Genomic DNA, 17003 nt, shown 5'->3' with positions numbered 1-17003 from the left:
TTGACGCCCACCTGTCAGGCCAACCACATACATTTCTTCAAAACCTGGTTTTCATTGAAAACAGACTTAAAAATCTTATCCATATCAATGCCATTGAATGTACTTTCATTTTATTCTGCAAAATAATCTTTTAGGTTTGACTGCCTCTTTGAACTTCCACCACAACAATGTAAGCAATTGTTTGAGCCATTTGTGCTCTGTGATCCAGTGTATGATTGTGTATTTTAATGGCTGCTTCCAATCACCATGCTTCACTTCCTGCACATTTGAAAGAAACTGCAGGCTAATTTAACAGGCAATAAAACACCCAGATTTGTTATGATTGTAAGTGAAGTGATTTCATAACCTATTTGAAATCCAACCCATTTATATCATGGATGACTGATATTGTGTGCAATAATCTGGTTAAAATCTCAACAAAGATACCCCCATTTAGTCATCAGATATTTCCACTTAATCGCCTCAAATAGTTTTGACATGCATTTAGCACATTCATATTCATGTAACTAAATGCAGCATTTAAAGACAAAAGACCAGGCATTTTATCTGTTTTCAAACCAGCTCACAGCAATGAGATCTAATAAAGATCTTCCAAATAGGATGGAGAAACATTAGCTTCAACCCAAGATGATTGTGGGAGATATCAGGGGGTGAGCAAAATGTTGCCATCGAGGATGATAGGTGTAAGGGAGTGAGAAAAGTGTGTAAGTCATGAATGGGAGATATCAGGGGGTGAGAAAAGTGTCAAAGTAGTGAATGGGATATATAAGGGGCTGCGAAAAAGTGTGAAAGTAGTAAATGGGAGATATAAGGGGGTGAGAAAGATGTGTAAGTAGTGAATGGGAGATATGAGGGGGTGAGAAAGATGTGTAAGTAGTGAATGGGAGATAACTGAGGGTGCGAATAGTGTGAAAGTAGCAATTGGGAGATATCAGGGGGTGAGAAAAGTGTGAATATAAGTGGGTGAGAAAAATGTGTAAGCAGTGAATGGGAGATATCAGGGGGTGCGAAAAGTGTGAAAGTAGTGAATGGGAGATATCAGGGTGTGCAAAAAGATTGTAAGTAGTGAATTGGAGATATAAGGGGCTGCAAAAATTGTGAAAAAAGTAAATGGGAGATCTAAGGGGGTGAGAAAAGTGTGTAAGTAGTGAATGGGAGATATCAGGGGCTGCGAAAAGTGTGAAAGTAGTAAATGGGAGATCTAAAGGGGTGTGATAAGTGTGAAAGTAGCAAATGGGAGATATCAGGGGCTGAGAAAAGTGTGAAAGTAGTGAATGGGAGATAACTGAGGGTGCCAAAAGTGTGAAAGTAGTGAATCAGCTATATCAGGGGGTGAGAAGTCTGTAAGTCTGGAATGTGAGATATCAGGGGGTGAGAAAAGTGTGTAGGTAGTGATTGGGTGATATCAGGGGGTGAGAAAAGTGTGTAACTAGTGAATGTGATATATCAGGGGGTGAGAAAAGTGTGTAAGTAGTGGATGTAAGGTAAAAGGGGATGAGAAAAAGTGCCAACAGACATCATAAGGTTCAACATACCAAGGGAGAGCTAGAGATACAACATACCAAGTGGGGCATAAGATACAACATACCAAGGTGGAGCATAAGATACAACATACCAAGGGACAGCATAAGATACAACATACCAAGGGGGCATGAGATACAACATACTAAGGCAGAGCATAAGATACATCATACCAAGGCAGAGCATAATATACAACGTACCACGGGAGCATAAGATTCAACATACCAGGGGAGCATAAGATACAACATACCAAGGGACAGCATAAGATACAACATATCAAGGGACAGTATACGATACAACATACCAAGGGGGAGCATAAGATACAACATACCAAGAGAGAGCATAAGATACAACATACCAAGAGAGAGCATAAGATACAACATACCAAGAGACAGCATAAGATACAACATACCAAGAGACAGCATAAGATACAACATACCAAGAGACAGCATAAGATACAACATACCAAGGGACAGCATAAGATACAACATACCAAGGGGGGCATGAGATACAACATACTAAGGCAGAGCATAAGATACATCATACCAAGGCAGAGCATAATATACAACGTACCACGGGAGCATAAGATTCAACATACCAGGGGAGCATAAGATACAACATACCAAGGGACAGCATAAGATACAACATATCAAGGGACAGTATACGATACAACATACCAAGGGGGAGCATAAGATACAACATACCAAGAGAGAGCATAAGATACAACATACCAAGAGAGAGCATAAGATACAACATACCAAGAGACAGCATAAGATACAACATACCAAGAGACAGCATAAGATACAACAAACAAAGGGGGAACATAAGAGACAACATACCAAGGGGGAGCATAAGATACAACATTCCAAGGGGAGCATAAGATACAACATACCAAAGGGGAGCATAAGATACAACATACCAAGGGGGAGCATAAGATACAACATACCAAGGGGGAGCATAAGATACAACATACCAAGGGAGGGCATAAGATACAACATACCAAGGGGGAGCATAAGATACAACATACCAAGGGGGGGCATAAGATACAACAAACCAAGGGACAGCATAAGATACAACATACCAAGGGGGGACATAAAATACAACATACCATTGGATAGCATAAGGTACAACATACCAAGGGACAGCATAAGATACAACATACCAAGGGGGAGCATAATATTCAACATACCAGGGGAGCATAAGATACAACATACCAAGGGACAGCATAAGATATAACATACCAAGGGACAGCATAAGATACAATATATAGAGGGGGAGCATAAAATACAACATACCAAGGGGGAGCATAAGTTGCATAAGTTGCAACATACAAAGGGGGAGCATAAGACTCGACAAACAAAATACCATGGGTATGCTATATCTGTTGGAGCAAGAGAAACAATGTTTTATTGTCAAGAAAGAAGATGAAACTGAAAGAAAGAAAGAATGTACAAGTTGGAAGGTAGATAATGAAGAAACAGTTAATAAGCAGAACAATATGGCAGGATTTGAAGATGGTTACAATGAGAGAGAATATATATCAAGAGAGACAGATCCAGACATAAGTGGCCTGAACAGAAGATAAGTGACAATCACACTTCACAAAGAGAGGTTGTCATTATAAACTGCAGACGCAGACTGTAAATAAATGGGCTACACAGATGGCAATATAAAAATGATTCAATCTAGCTTCAGAAATGATGACATAAAACACCAAACAATAATTAATGCAAATCTATCTTTTAGATATCATTGTGTAGATTGTGTCAATGCTATAGCATTTCAGTATAAGTTAGAAGGGATATTATAAAAGACACACTTAATACGTATAAGGAATTCAATTTAATAACAGGCTAAAATATCTGAATGTTAAATACTACATTAACATAACAAATAAGTCATTCAGACAAACATATATTTATCAGACAATGTCATTTTGAATATGATAAACTAGAATTAGCTTCAATTTCGCCAGTGAATTATCGTAAAGATATAACAGGAACACCCGACTTAAATTGACAGCAACTGCGGAAGACAATTTAACAATAATTCAAAAATATTACCTTTAAAGAATTTTGTAATAAAATATTATATGCTCTAATTTTAAAGCTCTAATTTTAGATTCAATCATCCGAAACTTTTGTTTAAAAAAAAATATTTGAAAAAAATAATATTTGGTTTAATAAATTGTGGGTTTAATGCCCGTAGACACCAAAACTGGTATTGTAAGGTTGCTTGAAACCTTGAGTATAAACCACATGAGGGGTGAATGCAACCTGTTCAATGGTGATATCATCTTGTTGTAGCAAACACAGACTGGCTTGGATGTCAAAAAACCCATTGCTGCGAAGCTGTTGAGCCTGAACTAAAAAGCTAGTTTGAAAGCTCTACATTAGGCTTCATATGTATTATACTTTCTTATCTACAAGAATCAATATAAAACTAATGCATCTTTTCTCATCTTATCTGAACTTTAACAATCTTTGTTTTTAAGCATTGTAAAGGCTCTCAATATTCAAGTTATTAGGGTGGGACTGGAAAACATCAATCATGTGCTTCTGACTGGCATCATTTTTTTGTTTGATATTCTAGCCGTCAAGGACAGCCACTACTGTTGGTCCATCACAGACTCTAAAGCAGAGTGTCCAACACAGAAACCTCCTGCCTTAAAATACTTGACTAATTCTTCAGATATTTGCTCTTCGAAATGTCCTTAAACATTGAGCCGGCTGTGCTTCAAGTGTGCAGTAAATTTCTAAGTTTATGCAATCACTTTGTGGTAGAGAAACTGCTTGAAACACTGAAGATCTTTGCTCTTGCTTTATTGATTCTTATTTGTGCAATTAACACTTTAAAAGAGCATTCTCCTCCACACATAAATAAACCCATTCACAAGTACTCCATGGGGTTATCTGGAGATTTCAAGATATGTAAAAAATATGAGGCAATTTCTGATTTGTTTTAAAGCACTTAACCTTCTAAAATTGTTGTATAATGCAGTTGTAGAGTTTATCGTGACTGATATACATACTGTAGAGGAATGACGGTCTTGATGGAAAAATTACCACAAAATTATAAGCATTATTAATATTTTTAAGTACAGTAAATTCTACATAGAATTCATTTTCCTAGAAGCTAACCCAGACAGTAACAATTCTCCTCTGAAACAGAGTTTAATGGAAACAATAAGTAAGAAAAGTGGATTCATTAAAGAATTATTACAAAAGTAATGTTTGTCAATTTGACAGAAATGTCGATAAAGACAATAAATGTGTTCTCGATAAATATATAATTTTTAAAGCTGACTTTCTTTCAATTACTCTTCAGCTTAATGAGCATCCTATGCACTTTAATATCTATCACTCTTTTCCAGATTTTTATGATCGCAATAAAAAACTAATGAATTTTTTTACGAGCCATGAAAAAAACCCTCAACAAATGTTGTTACTCCGATAAAACCTGTAGTTCAACGAGATTTGCTACTCATGCAATCTCCTAAATTGGTCAAAAACAAATCACAAGTGTCTCAATTCTTGATTTTTATGTAAAAAAAAATCCTATTTCATTACTTTTATTGTTTTTTTCTTCCCCCATCACTTATATAACTATAGATGTGACATTTAGTGTAGACTCTCTTGTCATATCATTAACATCCGATGGAGATTTCATTAAAATTCATATCGTTTTGAACAGGAATAGATTAATTTTATACATTTATTTTAGATGTACAAAAGTCATTTTTTTGTTCAGAGAACTTATGCAAGAAAAGACATTCCAAACTTGGGTGTGATTTGGTTTAATGGCAGAACAAAGCCTAATTGTTCTCTGGTTTCCACCACATATTCAAGACCACAAGTTAACATAATATTGTGCATGACACTTTAACTTGGCCTCATAAGAATACTATACTACCTTTGCTTAAATGTATTCAATATTATATAGAAGTACCAAATAGTATTGAATTTATTGACAGTCCCAATCTCCACATTAAGAATCTGGTTTTAATACAATTCATGGCATGTTTTTATTCAAGTGTGATACACAGATTTCTAAGCAGATCCATATGATATATTTCTGAACATCATTTTTTTTTCTTAAGAAAATATCAATTACTATATATAGTATGTATATCTTGTCCTGAAAACCTGAGAACCAGATAGACATAACTCTATTTCTATGAATAGTTACGACCGTTTTGTAACAAGAATATTGTCAACTAGTAGACTTTCTTGTTCCAGTAATTTCTTACCAGTGCCAGAGTGATAGTGTTCACGACGTTGGTGGATAGTAGATGGAGCATGCCTTTGTTTGTGGTGTTCGCTACCATCCGCGTTGTTGGGTATGGTCGTTCCGGAACTTGTGAAACTTTTTGTCTTAGACTCCCATTTACCCTTATCTCCAAATAATTGAAAAATGTATGGCACATATACTGGCTTGAAGTTGACCACCGGTCTCCTGGCCTCCAAAGTTTCCGGGAAAACACTGATGATGAATATCACTAGAGAAATACTCCCACAAGTAGATATGACTTTAAAATGCATTGTTCTACCTTACAATGCTTAAATATATCACAGAAAATGAAGTATATTATATCCAATATCCAAAAACTAAATTAGAACAACAAAAACCCTCACATTACAGCATTTTTTAAATCAACCAATATGCCTTTGTTAGCCGAATACAATTGTTGTCTGATAACTTTACTAGATAAATGATTATTTTCATGACTGCATCATGCAAAGTGGACTGTCACAACGGCAAAAAAATCATCCAAATTGAATATGTTTATTTAATATTTAGAAAGAATAATTTTAAGAAATGTTCTCTTTAACATTACTGTTCATACATTTCTAACACTACATTAGTCATCCAAACTCCAGTATATTAAGAGTATCCATTTGTTTTATTCGAAAACCTAAGAAGCTATCCTTCCATTTGTAAACTTCGCTTTATCTTCCATTTTAACAATGTTTGGAGTTTTGACAGGATACATTTGTTGTAATCAAACCACGTCTTTGTAAACTAAGTAAGAAAAATTTCTTAAACTTTCTCCTTAATGTACCACAAAGTATCAAAATCACTTTCAATATTTTTTCGTCACATTCTATTGGAAAAGCACTGTGAATATTTTAGATTTTTTAATCTTATTAAGTTTTTTATCACTATGACTTGTTGAGTTATAACCCTCCGGAAAACTGCACTATCCCCCAGACTCTGGAGCACAGCATTCCTTTGAAGTATCAGTTACAGATGGCACATGGTAATTTATTACCATCGATAATTTTTCCACTGTCACACAGTAATAGAATATTAGGTGATTTAAGTCTACATCTTGTATTAATACACAAACATTAGTTTTTCGCTTTGTAACTTATCCATTCAACTGTAATCTACCAGCCTTACGGTAAAAAGGCTACCTGGTTAGCTGGTTAGCGGCTGATTTACTTCACAATTCTCCCATCTCAATCACAGCAGTGACAGCATGTCAGCCGGTCTGTGTCCACCTAACAGTGGCTTGGATTTCCAACTTCTGCAGCCTCCACAGTCTACTGCAACCGAATATGCTCCAGTTTGCATGGATATAATCGTCTTAAGCCAGCACAGATGGCTTTAACTAATCTCTGTGTCAATCTTCCAAGTGATTATAACATGGGGATATCCAAGAATCCATTATATTTTTAACCATAACTTTTTATGAAATTATTACTAATACATTGGACCAACATTGAAAGTCTGTCAGTTAAAGATACAATATTACCAGGATTACATTTTACACTTGAATCAAATTTGGACATTAATTTACACCAGAATGTATACAGAAATCTGCAAATAATGCTGTAAGGTTCATTACTTTGTTCATAACAACTGTTTCCCGTTAGCTTGAGGATTGTAATAATCCTTGTTTGCAGGACTCGCCTGATGAATGTCTGCCAAACTTCTTCAACCCTGTCAGATCATATCCCAATGGTTAACATTTCTATATCAAATTGTCCAGCAAAATAATATTCATGTCAAAACAATGCCAAAATGAGAAGCTTATTCCATAGAAACAAAGACTGGTTCACATTTATAGATACTTGTTGAAAATACAGGGGAAAGTGTGCATCATTCTTCACTAAGTTGAAAATACAACAACTTAATATGCTCAATTTAACAATAATCAGGCTGCATTTGCTGAAGTAATGAGTACCTGTTGTTGGTCTCGGGAAAATTTGAGCAACATTTTGCTTTAACTGTTATAAAGTTATTTTTAAAAAAAAAATTTTTTAATAAATAAATATTTTTTGTAACTTTTAACAAGTTCTTTTTAAATCTTCTATACAAGGTCAGTATTTCTCTAAATTTTCTTTCTAATTTAACATACTTCAATAACTAACTAAATAACCTACAAGCTGAACAGATCAATTCAAAACATGTTTAAAAGTCGCTAACAAATTGAGCCCTTGTGCAACTATTGCAGTCATTTCTTTTATTAGGTAAAAATTTACTTCAAAGACCTTTTCACAGCTATCTTCATTTAAGTATTTTTTACTGATATAAGTTATATAATCAACAGTTTATCAAAATGTACACAAACTTTTGTTGAAATAAGATTGCACTAAATGCAGTAAAGAAAGAATAAACGTTCTGTACAAATCATTTCAATTCTATACAAATCATTTCATAATGACTTTGAATAGACGTATATCGGTCCAAAAAAGTAAATAAAAATCCATGTTCAAGTCAATGACTGCCATTGTAGATGAATTTCTCATCTACCAACTGTGCCAATTGTTTTTGGTTATAAAGCAGCTGTGTATGACTGAATGGGCACTCCATGTCTAGATGACCCCAGATGACCGCCTTTTTCAGAGTCTACCTCAACCAGTTAGATGACCCAGATGACAGACTTTTTCAGAGTCCACCTCATTCAGCTAGATGACCCCAGACAAATGACTTTTACAGAGTCCACCTCAACTAGCTAGATGACCCCAGACGACTGCCTTTTTCAGAGCCTACCTCAACTTGCTGACCGCTGCTTAGAATAAGGAAAGTGGCCCTAGTTCAATTTTTTCAACAATATTTTTTCAAGAATTGGATTATAAACTATTCTGTACAGAAGAATGATACAAATTGCTCATTGTGAAGTTTATTTAGTATAATTAGTTTATTATTATCAAAATGCAGAACACTTCACCCACAAAAGATCATACAATGAAAACCATGAAAAATATTTGCCATGATTTTAATTTAAATAATGCCCTCAAATAAAATTTTCCGGCTCAACAATTTAGTATGCCTCAATAAAAATGATATAAAGCAACCGTAAAAACTGCACTGCTATCAAAAATGCGATTTGTTTGGTTAAAGTTCACAAATACCTGCTGTGTATGTTAAGATTTTTATTGACAAAAATTCATCTCATAATCGACATCAGATGAATTATTTCAGCTAACTCATGAGCTGTATCAGTCAATGAATGCCCAAAAGACCAAACAGTTATCACATTAAAGTATCTTAAATGTATAAATACTTAAAATTTGTGTTTCTGAAATAGGGAAATAGAGTTTCTGAGGCAGTGTTTGCTACATAATTGAATAAAATGTATTTCTGTGATCGCACCAGTATATATCTTGATGGTACAAATGTTGTGGCAAAGCTGTAATTTGGTGATGGCACCACTGTTTATCTGTGATGGAACAATTATATTTCAGTGATTACATTTTAGTATTTCTAGAATGGAATAACTGTATCTCCATGCTGGCATTACTATTGTTTGAAGATGGCACAATTTCTGTTATGGCACAAATATATTTCCGTGATTACATTAAAGTATTTCTGGCACATCTCTACTTCTGTAAGTCCTGTGATGGCACATTAGTATTCCTGTGTTGGCACATCAGTATTCCTGTGGTGGCATAACAGTATTCCTGTGGTGGCACATCAGTATTCCTGTGGTGGCATAACAGTATTCCTGTGGTGGCACATCAGTATTCCTGTGGTTGCATAACAATATTCCTGTGGTGGCATAACAGTATTCCTGTGGTGGCATAACAATATTCCTGTGGTGGCATAACAGTATTCCTGTGGTGGCACATCAGTATTCCTGTGGTGGCATAACAATATTCCTGTGGTGGCATAACAGTATTCCTGTGGTGGCATAACAATATTCCTGATATGGAATAACAGTATTTCTGTGATGGCATAACAGTATTCCTGAAATGGCATAACAGTATTCCTTTCATGGTATAACAGTATTTCTGAGATGGCATAACAGTATTCCTGTAATGGCATAACAGTACTTCTGTGATAGCATAAACATATTTTTGAGGTGGCACAACAGTATTCCTGTGATTGCATAACCATTTGTTTGTGATGGCATAACAGTACATTTGTGGTGGCACAACAGTATTCCTGTAATGGCATAACAGTACTTCTGTGATAGCATAAACATATTTTTGAGGTGGCACAACAGTATTCCTGTGATTGCATAACCATTTGTTTGTGATGGCATAACAGTACATTTGTGGTGGCACAACAGTATTCATGTAATGGCATAACAGTATTTTTGTGTTGGAACAACTGTATTTATGTGGTGGCACAACAGTATTTCTGTGATGGAACAACTGTATTTTGATGATGGCACACCTGTATTTTGGTTGGATCAAAACCACACTGTCTTCCAAAATTCCAAAACTCATAGTATTTCTAAGATATAAACTGGGTTTTTTAAATAAATAAAAAAGAAATATGAGCTTTAAATGAAGGGACTACAAACTGAATTTGTCCTACTTTATTATAAATAATAAAAAAAATGTCTCTGATAAAAATACCTCCCTGGATTGCTATTTTTTTTTCTTTTATGGAAATTGTTCATTGATTGTTATATAAATGCTACAATTTCTAATGATTAAGAGAGCACAAGTGCTTTTTAGATTAGCCTTACTTAATTCTAGTGCGTTTCAACATGTCAAACAGCAGACCCATGGCCTTAACAACATTCTGCCATTAGTTTACAAAAACATATTTTTTTCACTTGAATGCAACTTTGCAGACATGGAAAAATAATAGCAACTTGAAGGTGCAAATTTCAGACTAAAATGTAACCTTTTTCAATCAAACTAGCAGATTAATCGGACAATCAAACATGGTACCCAACTGATTGAGCAATCATTCTACACCTTACTGCTGACAGGCTGTAATGAAAGGAGATTGTATTGGTACAAGAAAATCCATGTTCTACTGAGTTGGTTGGACTTGGTGACATTCAATCCATCTTCCCAGAGTCTGGGTGTCTGTCAGTGAAATTTTCGCTGCATTTAAGAACTTCCTAAATAACTATAATTCTATGCCTGAAATGTTAGTGGAAATAAGAGGTGCATATATTAAAAATAAAATGAGCTTCAACAAGGTACAAGGCTTTCAGAAACAAATAAAAAACTAAAAAGTGAAGTTTTAAACAAATTTACTTTCTAGTCTTACATCATAAATTACTTCAACACATTTATATTTCTCATTCTTTTAGATAGCATCAGGTTACATTCAGGTTACATATCAACAAAAGCCCTAACAAATGAGGGTTGGTAACCTTTAAAATTATTAACTTATATTTTAAACAAAATCTAACAGCTCATAAATTATGTTTGACAGCAAATTTCATTACGTTTTTATGTAAAATATAGGATGGTTCAAGCAATCAATGGCTGAAAAAAAGATCTATTATGACATTTATTCACCTGCAACGAACGAAGCACTCAAGTTAAAGCGATAAGTAACAATTACAAAGTCACACCACGGCCAACATCTACAGAGAACATCATGGTGTAATTTTGTTCAAATTATGTCAATTTTCCACTTGAAATGACAGAGTTACAATTGAAACATTATTATCAAAACATGTAATGTTATTAATCAAACGGAAGAACAAATCGGTGCAACTAATGCCTTTAAATCATTCACAATCGCCTGTTGATCACACTGTCTGTCTGCTGGGTGCTGGGCTGACACCTTGTCATGATCATATCTACACAGGCCCACAATAAACTTAATTGTTCAAACTTTACAGTATCGGTGTAAACAATCAAGCAGGCAATGATATAGAACAGTAGGAATGGAGACCCATGGAACTAAGGTCAGAAAATTCCATTACAATCAGATCAAATATCTCACATAATACTGTTTTAGAGAGCTGGTGTGGTCTATTTGAAAATAGGTGCTCACATATTGCTTCCAATTTAAAGTTATCAGTCTGCGGACAATAACATTACAAAAAACTGAAGGCCCATACAGGCCCAAGGAAAATCTGAAGGCCCATACAGGCCCAAGGAAAATCTGAAGGCCCATACAGGCCCAAGGAAATACCTGAAAGCCTATACAGGCCCAAGGAAAAACCTGAAAGCCCATACAGGCCCAAGGAAAATCCTGAAGGCCCATACAGGCCAGAGGAAAATTCTGAAGGCCCATACAGGCCCAAGGAAAAACCTGAAAGCCCATACAGTCCCAAGAAAAATCCTGAAGGCCCATACAGGCCCAAGGAAAAACCTGAAAGCACAAACAGGCCCAAGGAAAATCCTGAAGGTCCATACAGGCTCGAGGAAAATCCTGAAGGTCCATACAGGCTCAATGAAAATCTGATGGCTCATACAGGCCCAAGGAAACCTGAAGCCCTAAACAGGCCCAAAATAAATCATGCTGACAAAAAAACTATTTCAAAGGAGCTGAACACTGGATTATAGAGAAACTCCACTTACCCCAACTGCAGATTCAATACAATACAATTAAGCAAATCACTCACTTGAGTACAATTATATCATTATATACACATTAGGCATGCACTATAATTATAACCACAATGTGTACATACTTCATTATCTAATTCATTTACTTTGCAAGTGTTAACTATGTTATTACTTTGTTTTTATTGAACTTAACAAAACTCAGTTCATTTGTTTTACTTTTATTAAAGTGATGGTTGTGGCTGCCAATGCCCCTATTTTACTCAGCAAGAGTGATGGGACTTGCCATACTCCCCCCTTACTTGTCAAACTACTGTGTATGTATGTAGCTATTGTTTAAAAGTATACCATGCACACAATTAACCAGTTCAAATAATTTTGGAGGTACACAAGGTTGTGCAGTTCATTTTGAACTTATTTCAGGGCTACAACTGTGGTCTTACTGCCCACAAATATCAAGGGACACAACTTCACATCATAGAATAAAGCAGCAGTTCATATCAATACTACAGATTAACTTGCTGTCTAGTAGAGTGGATACATTCTTGGCCAGAGAGTTGACTTTTGCTCATCCATGCCCCTCAGAATGAAAAATGTCCAATGATATGAGATATCAGACAAAAAAAGTTTTATATTCCAGATTGAACTATTTTCACAACAGACAATATAGACCCTGAGACTCCAAACCTGTTAAAGTCATTTAGGAGACTCATGTTTTCTGTGCTTATTTCTCCAGGAGGTTCACCTACAGAGACAGCATGCAATTAGAACAACATTTGTTTGAGTAATTGCAAATGACTTTCCATTACCCACATTCTTTCAGGTGTTTCAACATATGATGTTAAACATACTTTTTTAAAAAAATATATGAACCAACACAACTGGTGAGGACAATACAGAATGTTGACAAGGAATGATGTTCAGAATTCTGCTGCTGCTGTAGCAGCTGCTTAAGATGAGCAAGGTGTTAATATGGTGATACCATACATGCCATATTTTCTGGAGACCATTCAGGGGGATTTGTTCAAAAGTCTGAAAATTCAGGGGGATTTTGGTAGTATTCAGGGGGATTTTTTAGCAGATCTAATTTGGCAAAATTTCAAAGTATTTTAAGACGCAAGTATGAAAAAAACAAATTGTCATAATTTTGAAAGGCTCCCGAGGGGATTATGTCCAGAATTTAAAGGGATTTGGGTCACATACCAGGGGATTTTCATCATCGCCATGTAGCATTACAGGCATGACACATGTGCCAATTCACCTTGTTTACCCCTTTTTCCAGCACTTATGTTTCAGAGACAATTTAATGGGCTTACCTTCCTCTAAAATTGGATACAAAATCTGCTGCCTATGATCATAAATGATGACTTTCAGACTAATAGAGAGAATGGAATGAATTATCAATATTTTTCATTTCAATTCCAAAAGAGTCAGATTTGTTTGCTTCTGATAAAAAGCAAATGCATAATTTATTGTTTAAGTTCATAAACATATCTTCTTTTGGCATTCATCAAAAAATAAAAACATCACCACCATAATAAATAAATAAAAGTCATTTCATCCGAATTGTCTACTTTCAGTTTCTCTCCTGGAAGTTCTGATATTTGCAATGAAGGTCAATGTCATGTATGTAAACATATTAGTGATGCATAACAAAGAACAGCATTGTCTATAAGTTATTTTAATCCTTTTTTTACTGAATAATTAACTGTCACCTTTAAATTATTAATCCTTTTGATGACAATGACACATGTTTTGAAGAACGCTTTAATTTGTTACATCCTCTCTGATTGGATAAAATTTATAGTTTTAACCAATGAAAATCGACCTTTTATCTGACCAGTCTAATTGACACTTCTTACGCAAATTCTGTCAATTTCAATCAAAACAATGCATAAAATGTGCCCTGCTGATTTATTAAGTGTCACCCAATAGGTGTTGTTAAAACACACCATCAGTTGATACTCCAATTAAGCTTCAGGACAGGAAGGGCTTTATAACTGTAAACCCTGTGATAAATTTGCATAATTTTAAACACACTTTTTTTTAATTCCGGGGGATTTTCATCCCCCTCTGGAAGAAGGGGGATGGGTCGAAATTTCGGGGGATTTTTTCCCCCTCCGGGGGATATGGCATGTATGTGATACTAAGGAAGATTCCTTTGAAAATATTTTAAAATAAGGCCAATAAGATTTTTAAAGTTCTTCCTTTCACTTGCTGTGGGTATATGAGTTCCGACTGAAAACATATTTATTGAAATGAATCTGGATGAGGAACACCCAAAGAACATTCCTGTGAAGTTTGATTGAAACTGTCCTAGTGGTTTAGGAGGAGAAGAAATACATGGTCAAATTGTTTGCATTCGAGCCAATTGTTTTGCTTCAGAAAGGGAATGTTGACAAGAGATTACGCATAAAGTCATACATGCCATATTTTCTGGAGACCATTCAGGGGGATTTGTTCAAAAGGCTGAAAATTCAGGGGGATTTTGGTTGTATTCAGGGGGATTTTTTTAGCAGGTCTAAGTTGGCGAAATTTTAAAGTATTTTTAGACGCAAGTATAAAAAAAATGTATTCACATATAGTTTGCTTTGAAAACCTCTAAACTTTTTCATTATAAAGAATTATTTTATGTCATGATTTATCATATTTTTATGATACACTGTCATGTCATACTGTAATGCACTTGCAGAACAAAATATGTCATTGGAAAAATATGTTTTCGAGACAATTAAATTAAATTTACCTTCCTCCAAAGTCTTAAAAAAATTGTGTTTAATTCTATCAGCTTTGATGACTTTCAGACAATAAGAGAATAGAATAAATATTATTAATTTCTTCCTTCCAAAAGTGTAATATTTCTTTGCCTTTGATAATTACTACAAATTAATTGATCACTTGTTGTTAAAGTTTCCTTTTGGAGAGTTTCACTCATATACTGTGGTTTCACTTTGTCATTATTGCCTGATGTAAAATTTAAAAAAAAAATATTATTATTATTTTTTATTTTTTTTTTAAATTCCGGGGGATTTTTATCTCCCGCCGGGAGACCGGGGGATGAATTGAAATTCCGGGGGATTTTTCCCCCCGCCGGGGGATATGGCATGTATGATAAAGTTCATCATTCAAACAAAAAGTTAGACAACAGATTTGTACTTCAACTTGACACCATAGTAAAAACTTACATTAATCATTCTTATTGGAGAGTAAACTACAATTATATCTTCCAAGCTGTATACTTTTCTCATTTGTTAAACATAGATATTTGAAACAAATTGCTTCTCCGACTTTGCAGAGAATTAATTTCATTTTAACTGGTTAATAAAATCAAATACACTCAAGTGATAAGCAATACACATAAAGGAAGAATTCCCACTTGATATAATTAACAAGATATCTGGCATGAAATATACTGTGCTTAAAATATAAGCCATTCTGCACCTATTTATTCACCTTGCTTTAATTAACTGAAGTACTATTCTTTTTTATGTGTAACTGACATCCATTTAATAATGTTTGCAATGGGTGAATTATAAGTAATTAATCAATATTGCTGCCAAGAGTTATGTAACCAATGACCATAATTTATAGAATAGGATTTCCAACCCATGGAATATTGAAACATATAAGGTGGCCTCACATGGAAGCTTGTTCAGTACAAAATTAATGATGGTACAAATGCCTGCCATATAACTGCAGTAGGCAACTAATTTCATGTGCACGAGAATGATAATATCTGCACTGCACCTTCCATAAAATTAATTTTGATTAGTCACATCTATAAACAGAAGAAATTGTCTTTGATGTCTTTTGAGAAGTAGAAAAATGACTAAGAGAAATATTATGTTCATCCGGAAATCATGTCTCTTATTCAATTAAAACCCGTCTACAATGCGTCAGTGCTACCAGAATTGGCCTTTTATGACTGATGGAATTCACAAGCATCAAACCGAGCCAGCAGTATGAAATAAACATACACCACAAGAAATGAGTTTGTGTTACAGTAATATTTCTGTTATTGATGGTAAAAAGCTGGAGTCTACCCTACAGTGATATATGGAGCATGACCTGTCGATGCATGTTTGACTCTGGTCCTGCTTTGCAGGCACAACAAGCACTTAGCATGAATGCTCCCCATTCATCGGGTCCTGAAACTTCCCCCACCATCCACACCCCCTCCCTCACAAAACCTGCCAGCACCGTCTTACACATTGGGTTACCTGCTAGGTGCCTGTGTGAATCTGGTCCTGTTTGGCAAGCACAATGCATGATTACACCTCTATTCACCTTGCTCTGGTCCAGTTGGGCAAACACCACAAGCATGATGCATGATTACACCTCCATTCACCTTGCTCTGGTCCAGTTGGGCAAACACCACAAGCATGATGCATGATTACACCTCCATTCACCTTGCTCTGGTCCAGTTGGGCAAACACCACAAGCATGATGCATGGTTACACCCCCATTCACCTTGCTCTGGTCCAGTTGGGCAAACACCACAAGCATGATGCATGGTAACACCCCCATTCACCTTGCTCTGGTCCAGTTGGGAAAGCACCATAAGCATGATGCATGGTAACACCCCCATTCACCTTGCTCTGGTCGAGTTGGGCAAGCACGACAAGCATGATGCATGGTTACACCCCCATTCACCTTGCTCTGGTCAATTTGGGCAAACACCACACTCATGATGCATGATTACACCTTCATTCACCTTGCTCTGGTCCAGTTCGGCAACCACCACAAGCATGATGCATGGTTACATCC

At 35.4% G+C, this 17003-nt stretch overlaps 1 protein-coding gene across 1 annotated transcript in view; it reads right to left on the bottom strand.

The window, feature by feature from the left end:
- The window catches only part of LOC128208365 (papilin-like), a 169880-nt gene that overhangs the window by 73804 nt on the left and 79073 nt on the right, over window positions 1-17003 (bottom strand). The gene's annotated exons all lie outside the window — the stretch shown is intronic.

This window comes from Mya arenaria, chromosome 11 (genome assembly GCF_026914265.1).
Source record: "Mya arenaria isolate MELC-2E11 chromosome 11, ASM2691426v1".
Lineage (NCBI taxonomy): Eukaryota > Metazoa > Mollusca > Bivalvia > Myida > Myidae > Mya > Mya arenaria.
The sequence above is the reverse complement of the archived record's forward strand: the minus strand, read 5'-3'. Positions and strand labels throughout refer to the sequence as shown.